This window comes from Adiantum capillus-veneris, chromosome 4, assembly GCF_014529385.1.
Source record: "Adiantum capillus-veneris isolate H3 chromosome 4, ASM1452938v2, whole genome shotgun sequence".
Classification (NCBI taxonomy): Eukaryota; Viridiplantae; Streptophyta; class Polypodiopsida; order Polypodiales; family Pteridaceae; genus Adiantum; species Adiantum capillus-veneris.
The window spans coordinates 127142124-127163971 of NC_140934.1; positions in this window are offsets into that span (position 1 = coordinate 127142124).

Genomic DNA, 21848 nt, shown 5'->3' on the forward strand with positions numbered 1-21848 from the left:
CAACCCCTCTAGCCACAATTTGATTCACATCAGGCACCACTCCCCTATCAAAGTATAGCTTGAGTCGTACACCATTTACCATGTGCCTGAAAAGCTTACCATTAACGCTCACCAGCTAATAGGTCCCATTTGGAAAGGCCTTTCGTACTTTGTACGGGCCCATCCACTTCTTCTAGAAGGTGAAGTCCAACTAGATTTCATATTTCATTACCAGGTCTCCTTCTTCTATCTTCTTGTCTGGCAGTCTCTCATTGACTTTGGCCACTCGTTTTTCCCACTGCTTCACATAGTGGTGTGTTGCTACTTCCCTATCCATTTGCAATGCCTCAAGGCCGACAATCCTATCTTTTAAGATAGCTTGTGGAGTGGCATTGATGTGACATATACCTTTCAAAGCACCTAGCTGCACATGCATTGGTAGCACTCCCTCCTTACCCCATAATCCAACTCAAATGGAGTGAGGTTGGTAGCCACTTTGTAGGACCACATACACTTCTCTAGATTGATCTTCCATTCTATCTCCTGCTTATACACATACTTTGTCAGAATCTTGATGATTTGCCCATTGGCACTATCCACAAGACCATTTTATTTGGAATGATAAGGCGAGGAAAATTGATGCTGAATCTTTAGTTTCTCTGCCAATGCAGGCATAAGCTTGCTTTTGAATCCTTGGCCTCTATTAGAAATGAGTACCCGTGGCACTCCAAAATGATAGCAAATGCTATAAAAAACAAATTGGGCTACAACCTGTGCATTTATCTTCTTCACAGATTTGGCCTTGGCCACCTGGTGAGATAGTTGATGGCTACCACAACATGCTTCTTACCACTTGTAGACTTAGGGAGTGGACCGATGGTGGCCAAAACCCACTTCTCAAAAGTATTTTGAGCAACAATGGCCCCATGTGACTCAGATACCAAACGCCTTTCTCCCATAGTCTCACATTCGTGGCAGATCTTGCACCAACAATGCACATCCTTAACTACTGAAGGCCACCAAAAACCCACTCTCAACACTTGAAACATTACCTGATGCTTTCGTTGGTGTCTGCTCTCCTCATGAAATTGCTCTAGCACCAAGTTAATCTCTTCTTCATAGAGCACTCTCCTCAGAACACCGTATCTGCTGTAGGTCATTAGTTCTTCACCTACTAATGTAAATTTGTGAGCTTTCTGAACTATCCTCCTCCTCTACAGTTGGGAAAAAACTTGAGGACACTGCCCTATACTCAAAAAATCTTCCACCTCCTTCAATGACTCTCTACCAGTGTATGTGGCTTGGGCCACATATATGCCTGCAACATGTATCTGCACCTTGCTTTTCTTGTTGGTCTACCTCTTGATTTTGCTCCCTCTTCACTTGCTTGAATTGGATCTCCCTAAAGAACTTCAACAGCTTTTTGATGGCAAAGAACCAACGCTTTACGGAATCATGTTTTACCTACCATTGGCCTTGATGACGAATACCTCATCACCTTTGACCACCAACCTGGAAATGCCAAACTCGACGCTTGTTTCAAACCTAGATGGAGGACGATATATTCCACTTCATTGTTAGTATCCACATCCTCCAAATCATAGGCTTTTGAGAAGATCACCTTGCCGTGCGGATTGTGTATCACCACATCTCCACCTGCTTTCTGTACCATCCTGCTATACACACCATCAAACCACATGGTAAAAGCTCCCACCAAGTCTGGCTCTTCTCTAGCTTCATCTCGTACCACTCTTGGATAAATTTGCAAATCTACGGCCTTGCTAACCAAAATATCCACCAAATGGTATCGACTCGTATGGTCAATTTTGAATTCAAACTCAAATGCATATAGCTCTATCACCCACTTCATGATCCGCTTCCCTGGCTTCAAGTGTAGCACTACCTCCGGAAATACATTGTTGGCCATCAACACATAAAACTTTTGCATTATGAGATACACCTTGAACTTCTTGCAGGCAAAACCTAAGGCCATGACCCATTGCTCGACTTCGATGTAGGTCGCCTCTCCAAAAATTATCACCCTACTTCCGAAATAAATAGGTTTACAGCTCCTTCCACCTTCTGCAATAGTACTACCTCAATAGCCATTGTGCCTACTGTCATAGAAACATAAAATCCATCTTCTCAATTGGACGGACACACCGTAGGCAGTTGACACAAGATTTTCTTCACCCTATCAAAATATTCTTGAGCTTCTTCATCCTACTCAAAGCCATGCACCTGCTAGCCTTCTTTTGAAGGGGGTATACATACATACTGCAACATCATCCAAAAGAAATGCAACAAATACTTTAGCTTATATACAAAGGAGGCCAAGCCTTGTGCACTAGAGAGAGGATCCACCAAGACTAGCGCCTTGACCTTCTCCGAATCTACCTTAATTATGCTTTGTGACACCACATGCCCTAGAAACTGCGCTTGAGGTTATGCTAGCTTGCACTTATTAGGGTTCAATTGACCTCCTTCTTTGTCAAGTATTTGAAAACATAGCCGCAGCTTTGGCAGATGATCTACCCTTGAATTATAGCACCCAATGTCATCCACGAAAACCCTAATGAACCTGTCCAAGTAGGGACCAAACACCCCATTCATCCAGTCTTGGAAGGTGACATAGGCATTTACCAAACCAAATGGCATCCTGCGATAGGTAAATCATCCCCATGGAGCGATAAATAGCATCTTCAATTGGTATTTAAGAGCAATACCTATCTGAAAGTACCCTAAAAATCCATCCATAATAGAGTACCTCTCATGACCTACCACTTGATTTAAGATCTCATCTTGGAACGGAAACGGGTAGTGGTTTCTCTTGGTTGCCGCATCCAATGGCTTGTAGTCGACACACACCTGTCATTTCCCAATCTTCTTGGGGGTGATAACCACCAAAAAAACCCACTCCGACTCCTTCACGGGGTATATGATACCTACATCTAAAAAATGGTTAATCTCCTTCCAAAATCCTCCTTTGAATCTCCCCTAACCTCCTTAGCTTCTGTGCCTTTGGTTTGCACCCTTCTTTGAAGAATATCCTGCACTTTGCACCCTTTGCTCCTCGTAGATCCTCGTACTTTGTTGCAAATAGATTTGGAAAAGAGGAACACGGCTCAACATAGCCTTCTCTCTCTTGCTTGGTCAAATCTTTGCTTATCATAGTGGCTACCGCCTCTGCACCTATTCCTTGAACCTGTGGTTGCACCTCTCCTTTTTGCATGGGAGCCTTTAACAATGATGCCAAAAAAATCGGCATCTATCTTTAACATGTCATCCTTGCTTCCCTCTTCCTCCATATCCAGGTAGCCCTCATCATAGGCTGTCTTGGTCTCGTACTCATAGCTTGTCGTATCATCTTCATCTTTTTGCCTCCACAGGGTGGAAATGGATCTCTTTGGTATTCAAATCAAGCACCACCTGTCTCCCTCTCTCTTTGTCAGGCAAGGTGAACACCTTGCTCTCCCAATCCTGCTTAGCACCTATTGCAAGCAACCATGGCTTACCTAAGATGATTGTATAAGCATTATCACCTACTTTCATCACGAAGAAATTGATTAGGCACTCAATGCCCATCACCTTCACTCTTATGTCTTGAGCCAGGCCCAAACACCTGGCTTTGGCATGGTTAGCCATTCTCATGCATACATTTAATTTAGCTACTACTTTGACACATGTTTCCTTCATAGAAACCTCCATCATGATGCAAACCTGTGTTCCACTGTCTATATAGGCCTGAACTTGCATCCTCTTTTCAATGACCGCATCATCTAGAGGAAGGACATCCGCTGGACTACCCACTCTCAATGCCATGTTTTGCAATGTATGCACATTTTTCTTAGCCTTTGGCATACTCATGCTAATGCTCGTAGACCATTGTCTTTACAGCTTGGGATTCAAAGCCAACAACTGACCAAAGGTAATGTTAGCCTTTTAATTTTGAACATCACTTACCAAGTTGTATTTGGGGTAGTTGCACCCTAGCTGAAAGTATGCTTGCTTGATTTTGCAACGCCTCCTCTTCTTGCTAGTTTTCGGCTGCTCCTTGCCTTCGTACACTTTCTCTTTACCTTTGCGGGCCCTAGTTCCTGCTCAATTTCTATCTCCCTTTCCATCCTTGCTCTTTTGTTGGTCAAAAGTTCAACATCCTGCTTATCCACTCCAATGATGTTCACCCTAGGGAATTCCACCATCCAGAGGATCCAGATGTACTTGATTCTCAACTACGTGCTCTCTTGGTCCATTGAATTGTTCTTGGTCTCTACCTCTACCAAACAATGGATAAATACCACCTCTTTCTCTTGGTGGATGAGGAAAATCCGGTGCATAGTATCCTTCTTCACCGCAATTGTAACAACGGCTAGGTAGTGGCCTTACCTTGCCCCTTTCTCCTCTTGGTTGTCCTCTATCCATCACACTTAGCCGCAATTCCTGAATTTGTTCATACAAATTGTGAACGGTTTGCAGCCTATTTTGTGGCACAATAGCTACACCTTGGTTTGCATGTTCTCCTCATGAACATCATCCCTCAGACTATGAGGTTGAATATGCACTGTCACTTCATAGCCCAACATGCCCTATTCAATCTTCTTTTTTATCTTCTTGGTCTTCACTTTTGCAATGGCCATTGCACCATTGTAGGCTTTTGGGCTTTCAAAATCCACTTTCTTCCTCACTTTAGGATGTAGGAATGCCATGAATTTATCTTATGTGAAGTAGGCACCATTGGCCAATTGCATGGCACCCGCTAACTCTATCCAACACACTTCAAAACAATCCAAAAACAAACTAAATTCTTCACTTACATCCTATTTGAGCGCCTTTAGCTTGGAATCCATCTCGACTGGGGACGCCTCTTTGCAGAAATTATGTAGGAAACGTGCCCTTAGAGCCGGCCAAGCATGCCTCGGCTCACCTTCCAAAGATTCGTACCTTACCTTTGATTTACCATGCATCACTAAAGGAAATTTTTGCATCTTGCTATCATTGTTTGGCATACGCAATGAAAACATATACAGCTCAAAGTTTGCAATCCACTCGCCAGGATTCTCTTCACATGTAAAAATCGGTCCATAGCTTTGAGACGCCATGCCGGCCAGCACCAAAAATTGCTTCTCTGCACCTAACTAGGAGCAATCAGTGTGGTCCTCCGTTGGAGCACCAGAAGATGGACAAAGGGAATGGGGAACACACCCGACACACAAATAACTACCCCTATATAGCTCAAGGTATTCACAACACCCATGTCCTCTCAAAAACACCTTCAAAAGAAACAATTTTCACTAGCAGGGCCTTGCCTGCACTCCAGCCAATGCACCTACCGCTAACAAGATCACCCACCCACATGCACTCACCACTGCAGTTGATCTCAAACTTCTCTACATACATGACTCCTCTTACTCACTCTCTCTACACTCACACAAATGTTGCTGGTTTGGGGGGCATATGTCCTCACTATCGACACCGGATGACACGAACCAGATCAAGAGAAAGATAAAAGGGGAAGGGAAAATCAACACTTGATAGGGGAAAAGTGGGCTTGACCTTGCTTCAAAAGATTGATTACGACCTTCGAAACACCATGGCCATGACTACCCCAAAGGAAAAGAACATGGTTCCACTCCACAGGCACAATCCTCTGTGTGGGGAGCTCCCAAAAAAACGTCACTACTAGACAAACACTTCCCTCAATTCAAAACCACCAACCGAGTCTTATACTACCATCATCCTTCGCCACTCACCCCTGCAATGAAGCACCTTGGCAAATCTTTCCAACTCTTTTACTTCCAAGCCGCTACATAGCTCTCCACCATCTGGTGCAACTTTGGCAACTTCCCTCGTGCAACTTTGACCACCAACTACATAAATCTCTTCTTGTTCTTTTCCTCCTCCCCAAGCCAAAAGGGAAAAAAACCCTCGTTCAAAGATAGTGACCCCTTTTTTCCTTTTTGAGATAGACCTATAGGCACATGTCTATATCCTAACCCTAGTTCCCGTTTATTCTCCCACATTAAATGATCAATTTAATATGAGAAAATATTTTGGGTTGGTTAGATCTTAGATTTTATGACAGTGGTTGAAGCCACACAAGGGAAGTCGTCGGAGTTGCACCCGATGGTGGAGAGCTGCGCAGCAGCTTGGAAGTGAAATAGATGGAAAGGTTTTCCAAGGTGCTTACTTGCAAGGGCGAGTGCAGAAGGATGATGGTAGTCGAAGAGTCAGTTGGTAGTTCTAGATTGAGGGAAGTGTTTGTTCAATAGTGACGTTTTTTTTGGGAGCTCCCTACACAGAGGATTGCACATGTGGAGTGGAACCATGTTTTTCTATTTTGGGGTAGTCATGGCCATGGTGTTTCAAAGGTTGTAATCAATCTTTTGAAGCAAGATCAAGCCCACTTTTCCCCTATCGAGTTTTAATTTCTCCTTCCCCTTTTCTCTTTCTCTCGCTATGGTTCATGAAGTGCGGTGTCGGTAGTGAGGAAGTATGCACCCCTGAATTGAGACGTCTGTGTGAGTGCAAAGAGAGTGATTAAGAGTATTTGTGTGTGTTGAGAGGTTTGAGATCACCCACAGTGGTGTGTGCATGTGGGTGGGTGATCTTGTTAGCGGTAGGTGCATTGGGTGGAGTGCAGGCGAGGTCTTGCTAGTGCAAACTATTTTTTTTAAAGGTGTTTTTGAGAGGAGGGGGGTGTTGTGATTACCCTGAGCTATATAGGGATTTTTTTTTGTGTGATTGGTGTGTTCCCCATTCCCCCTCTCCAATGGCACAAGATCCTAAGCCTAAGTATAAGGAAAGATTTGTTGCTAAAGGCTTCAAGCATAAGAAAGGCATAGATTTGACGAGTTTTTTTCTCTAGGAGTCAAGATGACTACACTACATATTGTGCTTGATTTAGTAGCCATTGAGGACATGGAATTGGTCCAAATGGACGTGAAGATGGGGTTTCTTCACGGGGATCCTGAAGAAGATGTCTACATGAAGCAGCCAGAAGGTTTTGAGACCAAGCCTAAAAAGCCAACAAGGGCAAAATTGGTGTGTAGGCTAAAGAAATATTTGTATGGTCTAAAGCAAGGTTCAAGACAGTGGTACATCAAGTTTGACAAGTACATTCAATCCCAAGGTTAAGGAGCCAAGAGGATCACTACTTGTACACAAGGAGGTTAAATGATGGTTCCCTTATCATTTTGATCTTGTACGTGGATGATATGCTTATAGTTGGGAAATCCAAAGATGTGATTGCACTTCTCAAGGATGCTTTCAGCAAGCAGTTTTCCATGACGGATTTGAGTGATGCACATCATTTTCTTGGTATGTGTATCAAGAGAGATCATAAGCGATGAATTCTTGAACTGACACAGGAAGATTATATTCACAAAGTCTTGCCATGTTTTTAACATGCAAGGGGGGAAAGCATTGAGTACCCCAATGACTGCATATGTAAAACTTAGCAAGAATGGTTGCCCCAAATTGGATGCTGAAAAGGCAAAGATGGCAAAGGTGTCATATTCTTTGGCAGTTGGCAGTCTTATGTTCGCCATGGTTAGCACACGACCAGATACAACATATGTAGTGTGAATGGTCAGCAGCACGTATATGGAAAATCTAGGCAGAAAGAATTAGGAAGTAGTGAGACATATCTTGAGATACATCAAGGATTCAGACAACAAGTGCTTGCACTTTGGAAACAGTGATGCACCCATGGTTGGATACACTGATTCGGATTATGCGGGTTGTGTGGACACTACGAGATCCACATCTAGCTACATTTTCTTGTTTGTTGGAATGACAGTCTCTTGGAGGTCATGTCTCCAAAATTTCCCTTTGTCTTCCACCACTGAGGCTAAGTATGTTGCAGTTTCTAATGCTAGCAAGGAAGCTGTATGGTTATCTCGTCTAGTGGGAGACCTTGGTATACACCAGATTCCAATGTTACATTGTGATAGCCAGAGTGTGATTATGTTAGCAAAGAACCTTGTGTTTCATTCCAAGTCAAAACACATCAAGGTCAGGTATCATGTGATACGGGATATTTTGGCTAGCAAGTGCATTGACTTAGCGAAAGTTCACACGGATGACAACCCTACCGATGCTCTTATGAATTAGGGTTGCAATAAAATACACACACAACTTGGACAAGACAAAGGAGCCTCAAGGCACACAACATAGAGTGTATTACTTAGTGTGCAATGGAAAGATATATAACCCTAGAGTAATGGGCGTATATACAATGCATGGGGGGAACATCCTAGTGAGGAAAAAATGCCTCGGCGGTCCTAAGTGTGTTCACACACATCACTACCACATGTATATGGTAACAAACCCTCGTTGGGAGTGATGCAGTGAACGAGAGCTGGCACATAGAGTATAGGGAAGTGCCATGCCCTGAGGACATGATCAGTCCACAAAGGGGAGTAAGCCCAAATATTTGCAAAAAGCTTTGATCTTCTCACAAGACAATGCCTTTGTGAAAAGATTTGCAAGGTTGTCCTGTGTTGGCACATAAGCCAAGCTTATCTCTCCTATTGAGAGCCTCTCCCTAGCATAGTGGTAATGCACCTCAATAGCCCTAAGTGAACCATCCTTTGGAAACTTTGAATGCTGCATCTTACCCAACATACAACCTTCTCAAACATATTTGATATGTTCTTCAAGAGGCAGCAAAGAAGCAACCATATCAGATTTCTGCAAACATAGCAAATTGGCAAAATTTAGATGCCCAAAACGTGCATGCCAAAGTTTTGCATCTGAAATAGCCTTCGAATCCACAACATCGTTTGAAAAATTATGCCCACACTTGTCATACAGAGTGACCTTATACAGCCCATAGCATAAAATGCCAAATGTACTACCAATTTCATTACGAAAACTGAGATCATGTATTGTACATCTGTTATGCACAAATTTGACTACAAGACCAAGTCTAGCAAGTGCAGATACAGACAAAGGATTCTTCTTGATCCCAAGTACATACAATGCATCAAGAAGTGTAAAAGAACTTCAATTTACAGTATTAAGCACAATATTTTCAACTCCCTTAACCAGATAAGAGGCATTGTTGCCACAAGTGACTAGATTTCCATGAGGGACATCCTTAAGAGAGGTAAGCAAGTTACGATGAGAGGTAATGTGATTTGTAGCACCACCGTCAAAGTACCACACATGAGCATCTGCAGCAATTGGCATACATGCATCATGGACACAAGGATCATAAGTGCACTGAAGAACCATTCCACATCAACATCAGCATCACAATCTCCTCTCACAAAATACTCAACAATAGCTACAAATGTAGGGGAACTAGCCTCTTTCTTCTTTGCCTCTTTTGCCTTCAATTTGGGACACTGCTTGATCAAGTAATCAATTAGTTGTACAATAATGGCAATGCATCTTCTTTTTTCCCTTTTCATCAGAATTCCCAGAAGAATTGTTGCCAGCAGACGCATTAGGAATAGGTGATTTACCACTCGTAGAAGAACCATGAGAAGTGGCTACATTGCTTTTACCACCTTTTCTTTGAGTAGCAATAAAGGCATGTTCAAATGCACATTGTTTATCCCTATTTCTTCTAAAAAGTAACTCTTGCAACAACAATGTGCATAATGCATCAAACTTGACAACTTCTAGATTTCCTTGGGTCATAAGTCTCCAAGTACTGGCAAAAGTCTGATAAGAATCTAGCAAAGCATCAAGAACAATCTGCACAATGAGCAATGAAATTTTAGCCTCATTGCCACTTGCATAAAGACCAGTCAGAATATCCCAAGCCTATTTTTCACATTTTGTTGAACGAACATGAGGAGTAATAGTGTGCTTCACAAACAACGCAATCAAAGCATGAGCTTGTTCGTCTTTTACATCCTAATGAGCTTGCTCAATCGTAGGCAAAATAGCTCTAGCATCAGCAATCTTGCCACCAAAACTTGCAACGTCCTCAACATCACCTACATCCTCAGAACCAGGACGTACATCAATGCCCTACATAATATTTGAAACGCCCTTTGACACAAGGAGATGTTGCATCATATAAGCCCACATAGGGTAATTGTGCCCATCCAATCTATCCTCAGCAGAGCAAACATATTGAACACATGTGTGTTGTTGTCAGCCATGGCAAATGTTGCACCTGATGTGAAAACTACACAAAAAGAGGACAAACAAAGAGGGAACAACACGTGCTATATACCAAAAACTGTAAAAAACTTTAAGGGACCTATTATGCAAAAACTGACACTCACAAAAATTTTGCACAAAATGACAAAATAACCTGCGTAGTACTATTTGTAGTAGAAATGGAGGCCGGAACGAGCTCGAATCAAAAATCTGCGCAAACTAAGCATGAAATTCGTATGTTGTGCCATGTCAGGACATGTGAATGTGTTTCATGAAAGTCCATACAGTCTACCATGTCAACATGCCAGTGCGTTTTTTGATTGTTCGTACAATAATGCTCCATAGAGAGCTAGCATTAAGAAAGAAATAGACTCATTTTTGGGCCTTTTAGCTTTGGTGAGAGAATGCTGCTTAGCGTAAAGGAAGAAGGCTAATGTTACGTAGAAAAGTCTTTTTTCTCATTTGAAAATATCCATGAAAACCATTTTACTGAAATTTTCATTTTCACCAGAAAAGTAAGGCATTTGATAGTGACATCTTGCACAAGCATCAAGTGCCCTTTTATGACCCGCTGTTGCCATCTCGCACAAACATCAATCACCTTTTTATGAGATACTCGCAATTCAAATTTGAATAGGTCGTACTTGATAGCGATTGATAGGTACTATTTAAGACTATGAAAGGGTCAGAACTAAGCAAATAGAGACCTCTAAGGGGTCTCTGGGGCCTCTATTCACTTGGTTCTGACCTCATGAGACCCTAGGCTTCAAAAGATTGTATCTTGAGCTAGAGACGTCAAATTTCAGTGTTTTAAAGTGATATCCTAAGGTTTTTGGACACTTTGGATGCATCCATGGTGTTCTTTTTTTATTTTGAAACATCTCTTATGTGTTTTCTTTCATCGCACATGACATCACTCATTAAGATTCGTGGACATGGATTTTTGTGCATACTGAAGTTGGGCTCTCAAAAAGATTCTGTACAAACATGCATTTAAGTTATCAAGCAATCTTTTATGTATGTACTATGAGAAATAGAATTTCAAAAAACTACTTTTGTATTTTTCAGGATTAACTTTGTCTATGCTGAGTAGGAATTTCTTACAGACCCAAAATTGAGTCCAAGTTTCACCTAATGTGATACTTCTAAGAGAGCAGAGTCCAACAGCTAGGCAATAGGGAAATCTACACGTGTATCTCATGCCCTTGAATGTTTTCAGCTAGGGTTAGACTGTTTGTTGGTCACTTACTACGGAACCTACCTGCTCTACAGAGACGCTATTGAGATGGAAGACAGTGTGAAGTGGAAGCAGGTATCACTCAATTACGGCAAATGAAACCTGGGAACTGACACTGTTTCTAGAGGGCAAATGGGTGTACAAGAAGAAGTACACGGAATAAGATCTCGAGCCTAAGTATAAGGCTAGATTGGTTGCTAAGGGTTTTGAGCAAAAGAAAGGCATGGACTCCGATGAGATTTTTTCTCCACTGGTTAAGATGACTATATTGCGTCTTGTGCTTGGACTAGTAACCACTGAGGAGATGGAACTTGTCCAAATGGACGTGAAGATGACTTTCCTTCATGAGGACCTTGATGAGGATGTCTACATGCAACGGCTAGAGGGTTTTGAAGTCAAACATGAAAAGCCTAGAAGGATAGAATTGGTATGTGAATTGTGTAAGGCATTGTCCCGGGGGATTCACTCTATATGAAAAATAGGACGCCACCTGCAAGCGGACAACTTTGATAAAAACCCCTATATACTACAAATATTAAGAAATATGGTCCCCCCTTTCTACGCTTATACGACAATCAATGAAAAAAACTATCATACCCCTATCTTACATACAAAATATAGGTCTCGCATGATCTAACTGAGTAATACTGTATAGCATAGTGATTGGCAATGTACTAAGAAACCACTTTTGTTGATAACTAGATGTACGCTCAATGTGTCTTAGTTTGACTTTTTGCCTAATCAATCTGCACTTTGGATACTCGTCCAAATTTGACCTTTCTAAATCTGGTGTAAATCAAACCTTGACCTGCTCCAAATTAGCCCTTATCCATGACCGGCTTGATACAAAATTTGATGTGTGACCTGAAAAAAACTTCCCCTAAATTCATCCGAGTTCTATTGCACACTGGTGAACAATCGTTATAAGTAATCGACCCGGGTTAGGTCCCCCTTCCCCCCCCCCCCCCCCCCCCCCCATTTTTAATCTTTGGAGATAATTTATTGGGGGCCTGTCCCTAACTTATACGCTTATGTAACTTGTAAAAAACCCCCCCTCCCCTGCACTTACATGGTGCGATAAGTTTCCATGGTGAATCCCTTGAGGGCATTGTATGGCCTAAAACAAGGCTTGAGGTAGCGGTACCGGATGTTTGACAAGTACATGCACTCCGATGGTTATGAAGGGATCCTAGAAGATCACTTCTTCTATACCAAGAAGTTGAATGATGGTTCACTTATCATCTTGATAATCTATGCTGATGATAGGCTCATTGCTGATGAGATTTCCATCTTGAAGAAGTCACTTAGCAACGTAGTTTTTTATGAAGTATTTCAAAGATGCAAGCCACTTTCTTGGTATGCGTATCAAGAGGGATAGAAAACGTAGAATAGAGGCGAGGCATAGATTTTTCACTTCATGGGAGGCTGGTTTTCATGGATTAAAGTTAACTATTTGGGGACATGAGCTTTTGGATTTTGAGTTTTTTGTTGATGACTCAACCATGTTTCTAGAGGTCTGGGATGCCAATTTTCATAGGTGTGTATAGGCTCTTGAGGTATTCTATTGTGAATTGGGAGCATTGATTAAGTAGTAGAAGATAGTGGAATTCTATGCTTGATTGGTCACTTGGAGAGGGGTTTAGGTGGAACCCCCCAAGGACACCGGTTTGATAATTGGCTGTCAGATTGGTTAGGATGTGTCACCAAAGTAGCAAATTTCTCCTCTCCTTCTATCCATCCAGAAGAATCTGCTCCATTAGAGTTCAACATGGATTTCACTTGTAGAAAAGGTTGTAACTAGGTTCTTTTTGCTATTATGTGGTACATCATCATGTTTTTCTAGATTTTCTTGAGCTCTTGTAGCAGATAATTGACAGCTTGATTGTGGGATGCATAGCTTTCTTGAGCCAAAGTTTCCTAGCATTCCATTACCTTACCTTCCTCTCATAGAGGGTTGGGGATCAGCCTAGCATGGCACCATAGAGCTTTCTTTGGGAAGCTCATTGTCAAAGGTCTTGTTTTAGGGGAGGAGCTCTAGAAGAGTTTTTGCTTCACCGGATTCATTCTCGAGTTCCATCGACTAGAGGCCCATGCAGCCCTTTGACTCACTCAATTATTGAAGAGATGCGTAGAGTGGGCTTGAGTAGGAGATGGAAGAACCATTTTTCTTTGACCTTACTTTAGTCTTGGGAGTATCTGTGGAGTGGCCTTGAGAAGCACCAACTCACATGCATTGAGGATCAATTGAGATAGCTACTTACATGGAACCCTTCCGTCAGCACACACGGAGGTCACATGGTTGGTAGTTGACCTCATGTCTCTTGGTGTTCCATGGTAGAGGCTCTAGTCTGTACTTTTGGGGACATACTATAGTTTACATCACTTCTTGAGGAGGTTTTGGTCCATCAATTATAAGACATGAGGGGGATGCAAAGCATGTGTTGGGAAATTGTAAAGGCTATATCATCATTGTGGTATACCCTTCTTGAGCTAGAGGTTCCCTATTGGAGGGGGTTTTCACTCAACTAGAGGTACTCATTATAGTGAGGGCTCCCCATATCTAGGTTTCTTCGTGCTGTTTGAAGTTTAGAGAGAGGGATACCTCCACAGATTCAACACTAAGGCACCAAAGGGTGTTGAGTGCTTCTTTCACTCGACTAGAGGTACTCATTGCAATTTGGGCTTGGTCAGATGTAGGGCTCTTCATTTTCTTTGAGGTTTAGAGAGAGGGCTACCTCCACAAAGTCACTATTGAGGCACCAGAGGTGGCCATGTGCTACTTTTAGTAGATTTAAATTGTGGGCATCAGTGGGAGGACTTGTGTGATAACCGTCAGCTCTTGAGTCAGGACACTGACGACTATGGGTGTTGGGAAATTGCCCCTTGATGCAAGTGCAATAGGACTCAAGAGAGTGGTTTTGGTGGGATTCTTTTACTCTAGCCTATCACACAAGGACTCCTTTTTTCTAGTATATAGAATGGCTAGGATCACATATTGGTAGTGTGGAGACACATTCATCCTGTTGCAATGGACCATTGGCAAGAGGAGGGTCTCATGACTAACTGCTTGTGAAATTTTTGGGGGTGCGTGTGGGATAGTAAACAATTGAGGAGAGTCACTATGTTCCAATGGCTAGTTTTCCTTTAGGCTACTATAGTTGGGAGTTGGTCGGTGCATAGCAATCACTCTACTAAATGTATCGCATGTGACCATACACTTGAGACACAGTGCCACTGTCTATGGGATTGCCCCATAGCATAGCACATTTTGCTTTTCATACTTCAATTGATGCATGCACTTTCATACGCAGAACACTTTGTTTTTCAAGGTGGCTTCATTTAAGGATGATTGTGATTTAGGAAAGTCGGCCTGGACTCCAACCGCTAGCTGATACACTCACACGCCTAACACTTTGCTTTTCAAGGTGGCTTCATTTAAGGATGATTGTGATTTAGGAGGGTCGTCCTAGACTCCAACCCGCCATAGAGCTTGTACCTGAAGACTGGAGGAGAGATAGAGAGTGTTGTTGGGAGCTCATCTACAGCCTAACACTTTGGTTCATCTAGAGATCCTGATGCTTCCGCATCTTTGAGGCTCGACCCATCCCACCTCAGAGGCTGTACAAGACATCACACTCAGGGATAGTTTGAGAGGCTTCAAGGCAACTCTGACCGCATGCAAGAGTGCCATGAGGCCTTCTTGTGCGACTTTGGTGACAAGGGCCTTTTTTCACCATAGCTCATGGGGCACCTAGATGGATGGCACTATTGCCCACCAATGTGGTTGTTTTCTCGTCTCATATCTTGATTTAGCCATCATTGTACATATCTTGTTTTTCATTAGAGTCTCCCCACCTTTTGATGTTGTCCTCTTTAGTATAATATGAATTCTGTTGGGCAAATTTTTTCACTAATGAAAGGATCTTTATATTGCCCAAAAAAAATGTTGATGGGGGATCTATGCTATTGATTTAAGGCCAACCCTCAGGTTTTTAGTTTCCCCAAAATTCCAAAACCACCAAGAGATCAACTAGTAGATGAAGCATGGATGGTCAAGTGAGAGTTCCAAAGTTTTTTGTGCAAATGTTTGTCTAATTCTTAAAGGTGATGCAAATGCTAATAGCTAGCTTTGATGATGTCAAGCATTAGGAAAAATATGAACCCTCTAGGGGCCCTTTGGAATTAAGGTTAATTAGAGGCCAGCCAATAGGAAGAGGGTGGTGGACACACTCTATACCCTCAAAAAATAGGGAGACAAGGTAACCTTACACCTCTTTATGGCATCTTACCTAGTGAGAAGGTAAGGGAGGTGGCTAGGGGAAGGCGACGGGGGGGGGGGGGGGGGGGGACCACTTTGACCTTTTTTCCCCCACTTTTTGGTCCGGATTTAAAAATACACTAAAAAGTTCAAATTTTCAAAAAAAATCAAATTTCAAGTTTTCTCTCTTTAAAAGGTCCCCAAACTTATTTCATGGTAAAAAAAGTATTTTTGACCTCCAAAAGTCAAAAACGTGCACTAAAAAATACGAAAAATTGAATTTTTTCAAAAAAGTTCAAAACATCATTTTCCACTCTCCAAAGTCTTTCCAAACCTATTCCATAGCTAAAAAGTGATTTTCTCTCTCTACAAACTCTTTTTTAAGCTCTCCATTGCTGCAACAACCACATCACCCCCTATAGTCTAACACTATCTCTCTGCTTTCTCCCATCTCCATTGTAGCACCAAGCAAGCTCCTCCCCCATCTCTTCCCCTTGGCCACCACATAGTTTCACACCAAGTTAGCTCCTCGTCCTTCTCTCACCTCCATTACACCATGAAACAAGATTCTACTCGTTCTAATTTTATTCACTCACAATACATGGAAACCTCTACTCCCGAAGATGGAAAAAATATGAGCTCACATGACTTGAATACCACAAAAATAGGAGGTGTGAATAGTGTGTGGGCTTTGCAAGGGTTCATCTCCAACATAAAGATAAAATGGTAAGAAAACTACCCTTGTAGCTTGTATTCAGAGCTTAACATCATCTCCATCTTTAAGTTTATCATGCTGGATAGAATAAACCTCTTTATGGCTTTCAATGTTTAGGCTTCATACCTCATAACACTGGGTGGTTCTATTTTGTTGATGGCTTTGGCGCGCCATCTATAGTTGTGTAGCATGTGATTGAGTCTCACAATGCAAGTAAGTTGTGTTATCTATGGAGAGTCATCAAAGATTTTTCTTATAATTTATTCTTTGTATAGTTTTCATTAGATTATCATTTTCTACTTTATAACTTTGTGCTCACATAATCTATTGTTGACTTACAGAGTCAACTGCTTTTTAGAGGACATGAGCAAGCAACCATGTGCAAAGATGGAAATTACTCTATTTTTGTTCCATGAGGAACCTTTCACTATGATGTTAAAGGATTTTGATAAGAATAGTAGAGTTTTTTAATAGAATCTTGAACCAATAGGTACTCTCTAGGAGCTCTTAGAAAATCCATCCATATAGTACTACTATCTTCCCTAGTGTCATAGACACACAAATACTCAAGTGTATATGAATCTCTAGATGAGGAAGACAAATACTTGTAAGAGAAGCATAATAACAACAACATTGTCTACGTTTGTAATTATTTTCATGAGGCTGGATTCCTCTATAAATGCAATATAAATGTGTTTTTTTTGTTAAATGGTGTCGCATTGAGTGAGAGTATTTAATTTAGATTACTATAGTTTCATACAGATTTGAGAATTATTGTTGAACTCTATGGATATTTTTATTTGCCTGTAAGATGTTTTCAAGTCTCAAGTCTTAATCAAAATTCAAGCAATATTTTGATTTCAGTTTAATCATTAATGGTTATTCTTATTAAAGTGATCATAACCTTTGTCAAGATGTCCTCATTTGGGGATGTTGAATATATATCATTAACAACGTTTCACAAGTTGAGAAAGCTAATTCTTGCTTTCCAACATGTTATTGTTCCATACTATGCCTATGCCAAGCTTGACTTAGAGAAATGACAACTTGAGATGAAGGTGTCGATGTATAAGGGTCACTTATATTATTGACTCATGTTTCATCATACATATATTGTAAAGCCTTTGAGTTTCCACCTTTTTGAGTAGTGTTGACAAGTTTTTGGTATCAAATCTCTTAAATATCCCTATTCATGAGCTATTGGTAGCTATTTCTTTGTGTTGCTAAAGATGATACCAATAGCTATTACCTTGTGAACTTAACTGTTAAATTGTGGATTTGATTTTTACTATGTAGCTCATTTGGATAGAGAATGTAACATAATTATAGATACATGCATTGTTAATATAGAAGATATGTACCAATCGAGCCTATGTAAACTGCTAATCAAGAAACCTTTGGTTGGATACTATAACAATAGGGTCACATGTGGTTTCAAATACCAAAGAAATGGCTTAACCAAAACATCCCTAAAACACGAGGTGGACACGAGGAAGAAAAAATTGGCTCCTTGTTTGGTCAATTTCTAGTGTGAATGCTTATGCATAGGATTTGTGAGGCCTTTGACCTAGGGAGTTCACTAAAGTATATGTAACATAGCACACGTGTTCAACATAAGGGATTTTGTATTCTTGTAAAGTTATAGAAACATGTGTAGATAAGGTCTATAAGGGTTACTTTTAATCCATTCTGGTGAACGCACATGATATAGGAAAATTTTACATAGTGAATGTTCCAGACCTTTGAACACATAGAAAAAGGGACCAGGGGGGTGCTCTGATTACATCAAACGCTACACCTCTATCTCATGGCCATGCACTAAAAAAGCCCCTATTTGCATTATAAGACCCCAAGGGGGGAGCTTTGCTCTACGTACATCTAGCTTACATCCTTTTCTCATACTTATACACAATCGTGTTACAAAATTTTTCCATGTAAAGGCTCCCAGTGCTCTCAACAAGAGTGGCCACAAGGGCGCGCAAAATGGCCATCCAAAAGTCCCGGATGGCCATTTCGCGCGTCCTTGCGGCCACTTTTTTTTTTTTTTAAACTTGTAGACTTTGATGCAAAAAAAAAAAAATATCTTACTCGGATTCTCCAGAAAACAACATGCAAGTTGGCAATCTCTTAAAAAATAATGTAAAACAAACATTTCTTACTTTTTCCTTAATCTACGGGCTCTAACGAGCGTTAAAACCATGGAATCTGAAAATACTCAAAGAACCAATGTTTTTTATTGTGTTAAGGACTATATTTCCTACATACAAAACTTTCCCAAAATCTTGCTCTAACACCTTCAAAATCTTGCTCTAACACCTTCAAAAGCCCCAGGGGGTGAGCTCTTGCTCTCTGTACATCTAACTTACAGCCTTATCTCATACTTATACACAATAATTTTGCAAATTTTTGCCATGTAAAAGCTTCTAGGGCCCTCAACAAGAGTGGCCACAAGGGTGCGCAAAATGGACATCCAAAAGTCCCGGATGGCCATTTCGCACGTCCTTGTGGCCACACTTTAAAAAAAAAAAAATTTAGTGTTGAACTTGTAGACTTTGATGCAAAAAAAAACATATCTTGCTCAGATTCTCCAAAAAACAACATGCAAGTTGGCAATCTCTTAAAAAATAATGTAAAACAGACATTTCTTACTTTTTCCTTAATCTATGGCTCCAACGAGCATTAAAACCATGGAATCTGAAAATACTCAAAGAACCAATGTTTTTATTGTGTTAAGGACAGTATTTCCTACATACAAAACTTTCCCAAAATCCTATCCTAACACCTTCAAAAGTGGCTTCCAAGGAGTGCCCTCGGTCAAAATTTGAAACTGAAGGAAAATAATCCGAATGAACTCCTAAACTGTGTACAAACTTTAAAATAGCCAAAATTTCTTTCAAAAAAAGTTATTACTAAAAATTTGAAAATAGACTTCCCTTGGACTTCCCACGACGATAGAAATCAAAGGGTTTAAGGAGAGATGTGGCATCGAAGTTTATTCCGTCAAGATCTCTTCTACTTATCATGTCTTCTCATGTACAATCTTACCAAACAAAAACAAATTTACACTTTAAATGACTACAAATCTTATTTAACTTATCAAACAATCTAAAAATATGGTAGACCTAGAGTGCTCTTACACATTAACAAACAAAAAAGTCCAAATTTCTTCTCATTAACTTTGATAAACATACATTTGTGAACAACTTCCAAGGAGTAGTGCGGTCATAGTTCTTACATTCATTCCATGATATGGCATGGTATGGGGTGACCTATCACATAAAAATATCTTTGATAGGAGTGCCCTCATGTTAAGAAAGGGTGTGTTGCTGCTGATGAAAAGATGTTGCATTATCCTACTAGGGATCTCTCCATGTTAGCATAATGATTTTTGGTGTAGTGGGAGCCACATTGCCGTTGAGGAGAGCTTTGTGCCACCGTAAAAGCTTCATGTTATGCCAGTTCCTTGAGCCATTCTTGCAAACAACACCACTCGACTAGCATAGTAAGAGGTCACCTTTTAACAAAAACATGTATGAATTCAACATTTGCAAGCTGTATAATAAAGACACTTGTTAAGTATAAGTTGTACAAATTTGTAAGTATTTCCATCCAACTGGGAATAAACAATCCTAAAATATACATTATGATGAGATTACCCACCTCTAATAATCATGGATTTGAAGCACCTACCTGCAAAATGTAATAAAGAAGACTGTTTTAGAGGAAAAGTGGTGACACTTGGTCTCTCTAACCTGCAACCTTTCACTATTTGTGCACAAAAGCAACCTTGTGTCCAAGCACTACAAAACAAGTAGAGGCAACACCTTATACTTCAAAGTTTATGATAAGAAGAACAACACCAAAAGAAAGAAGTATATTGTTACCTTGCACAAAGGGGTGTTTTATTCAAATATGTGATGGTATTGGCAAGATATTGAAGAACCGTCAACATTCATCTCACCGACGGTACGACGTTCTTGGAATGACCTCTACTCACCCTCAAGTGGTGCCTTTGGTGCAGACGACACGGACAAGAAACATGTATACATACAATCTCTGATGTCTGTGAGCACCATGGCAGTTGTTGCGTGAGGAAGCAAAAGATGAAAAGAGAGTCGGGGAGGGAAAGGGAGAAACATGGTCCAGGAGAGAAGGAGGTAGTGGGGGAGGGAGGGAGAGAGGGGAGGAGAAGGAGAGAAGGGGACAGGAGGGAGAGGGAGGAGAGAAGGGGGCAGTGGGGGAGAGGGGAGAGAGAGGGGAGGAGAAGGGAGAAGGGAGCAGGGAGGGAGAAAGGAGGGAGGAGGAAGAGAGAACAAAGGTTTTTTTTTTTGGAAAAAATTGGACTTTTAGTGCTTGTAGGTTTTAAAAAAGGTCAAAAAATGATTTTTTGATATGTATATGTTGGGGGAAGTTTTAAGTAAAAAGAAGTAAAAATAATTTTTTTGAAAAAAAATCAAATTTTGGCTTTTAGTGACCCACGTTTTTGCTGATGTGGCCACATCTCTTTACTCCCTTCACTTTCAAAAATCTAGAGAGAGAAGGTGACCTCTTAGGTCCACATCCTATATGTGTCTTAAAAAAAGGCTAGAAAAGCCTACTCAAAATTAGCTTTTTGAATGCCCTTGTCCCCTTAACCCTACACAACATTATCCTTAATCCTTAAAAATTAGGATTCCTTACAAAGCCCATGCAAGGTCCATATTTCTCCTAATGGATATGCCACTTTTTTCTACACAGGCTCAATTAGGGCAGTTTAGGCAGTGGATGGGATATTGATGAATATTGGATGATAGAGTCTTGCATGGTTACTTTGCAAGATGTATGTACATACTAGTATGCTATCTAGAAGCACTTGAGGAGACGGTTGAAACAAGACTACAGCTAAAGGATATTATGAACCTTATCAATGCTTACAATGCTACATTAGAGTAAGAAAATGTACAAATTTCTCTTAAATGACCAATGTTTTTGTCTTATAAGACTAATTCTCTTTTTGTTGTGCACAAATTTAAATAGTATGCATGCTTAGAATCATGTTTGTGATGACGGCGTCTCTCAAACACCAAGTAGAATTTGTTACTCTACTTTGGGAGAATGAAATGGACTAAGGAGTAGACATTCTTGCGGTATCTATGTCTCCCAAGCACCAAATAGATTAGTCATCCATCTTGGAAAGATGTCGTAGGGTAAAAAGGGATCCTCTACCCGCTACGTAAGATTGATTAATGACTAAGGCTTTATCTCTTCTACCTCATAGTCGAGGACGACTATGATTTCAAGAGAGATGTAATGTCATAAAAGCTAATATCTAACCAACCTAGATGATTTTCTCATATTAAATTGATCATTTAATGTGGGAGAATAAATGGGAACAAGGGTTAGGATATAGACATGTGCTAATAGATCTATCTCAATACGGGGCCAATGGTAAAAGGGCCCAAATGAGAGATGGTCTATCAAAGACAAAGGCTAACCAATGGAGCAGAAATGCCTTAGGGTTAGCTTCATTGAAGAACTCCAATAGTTAGAGTTAAAATTCC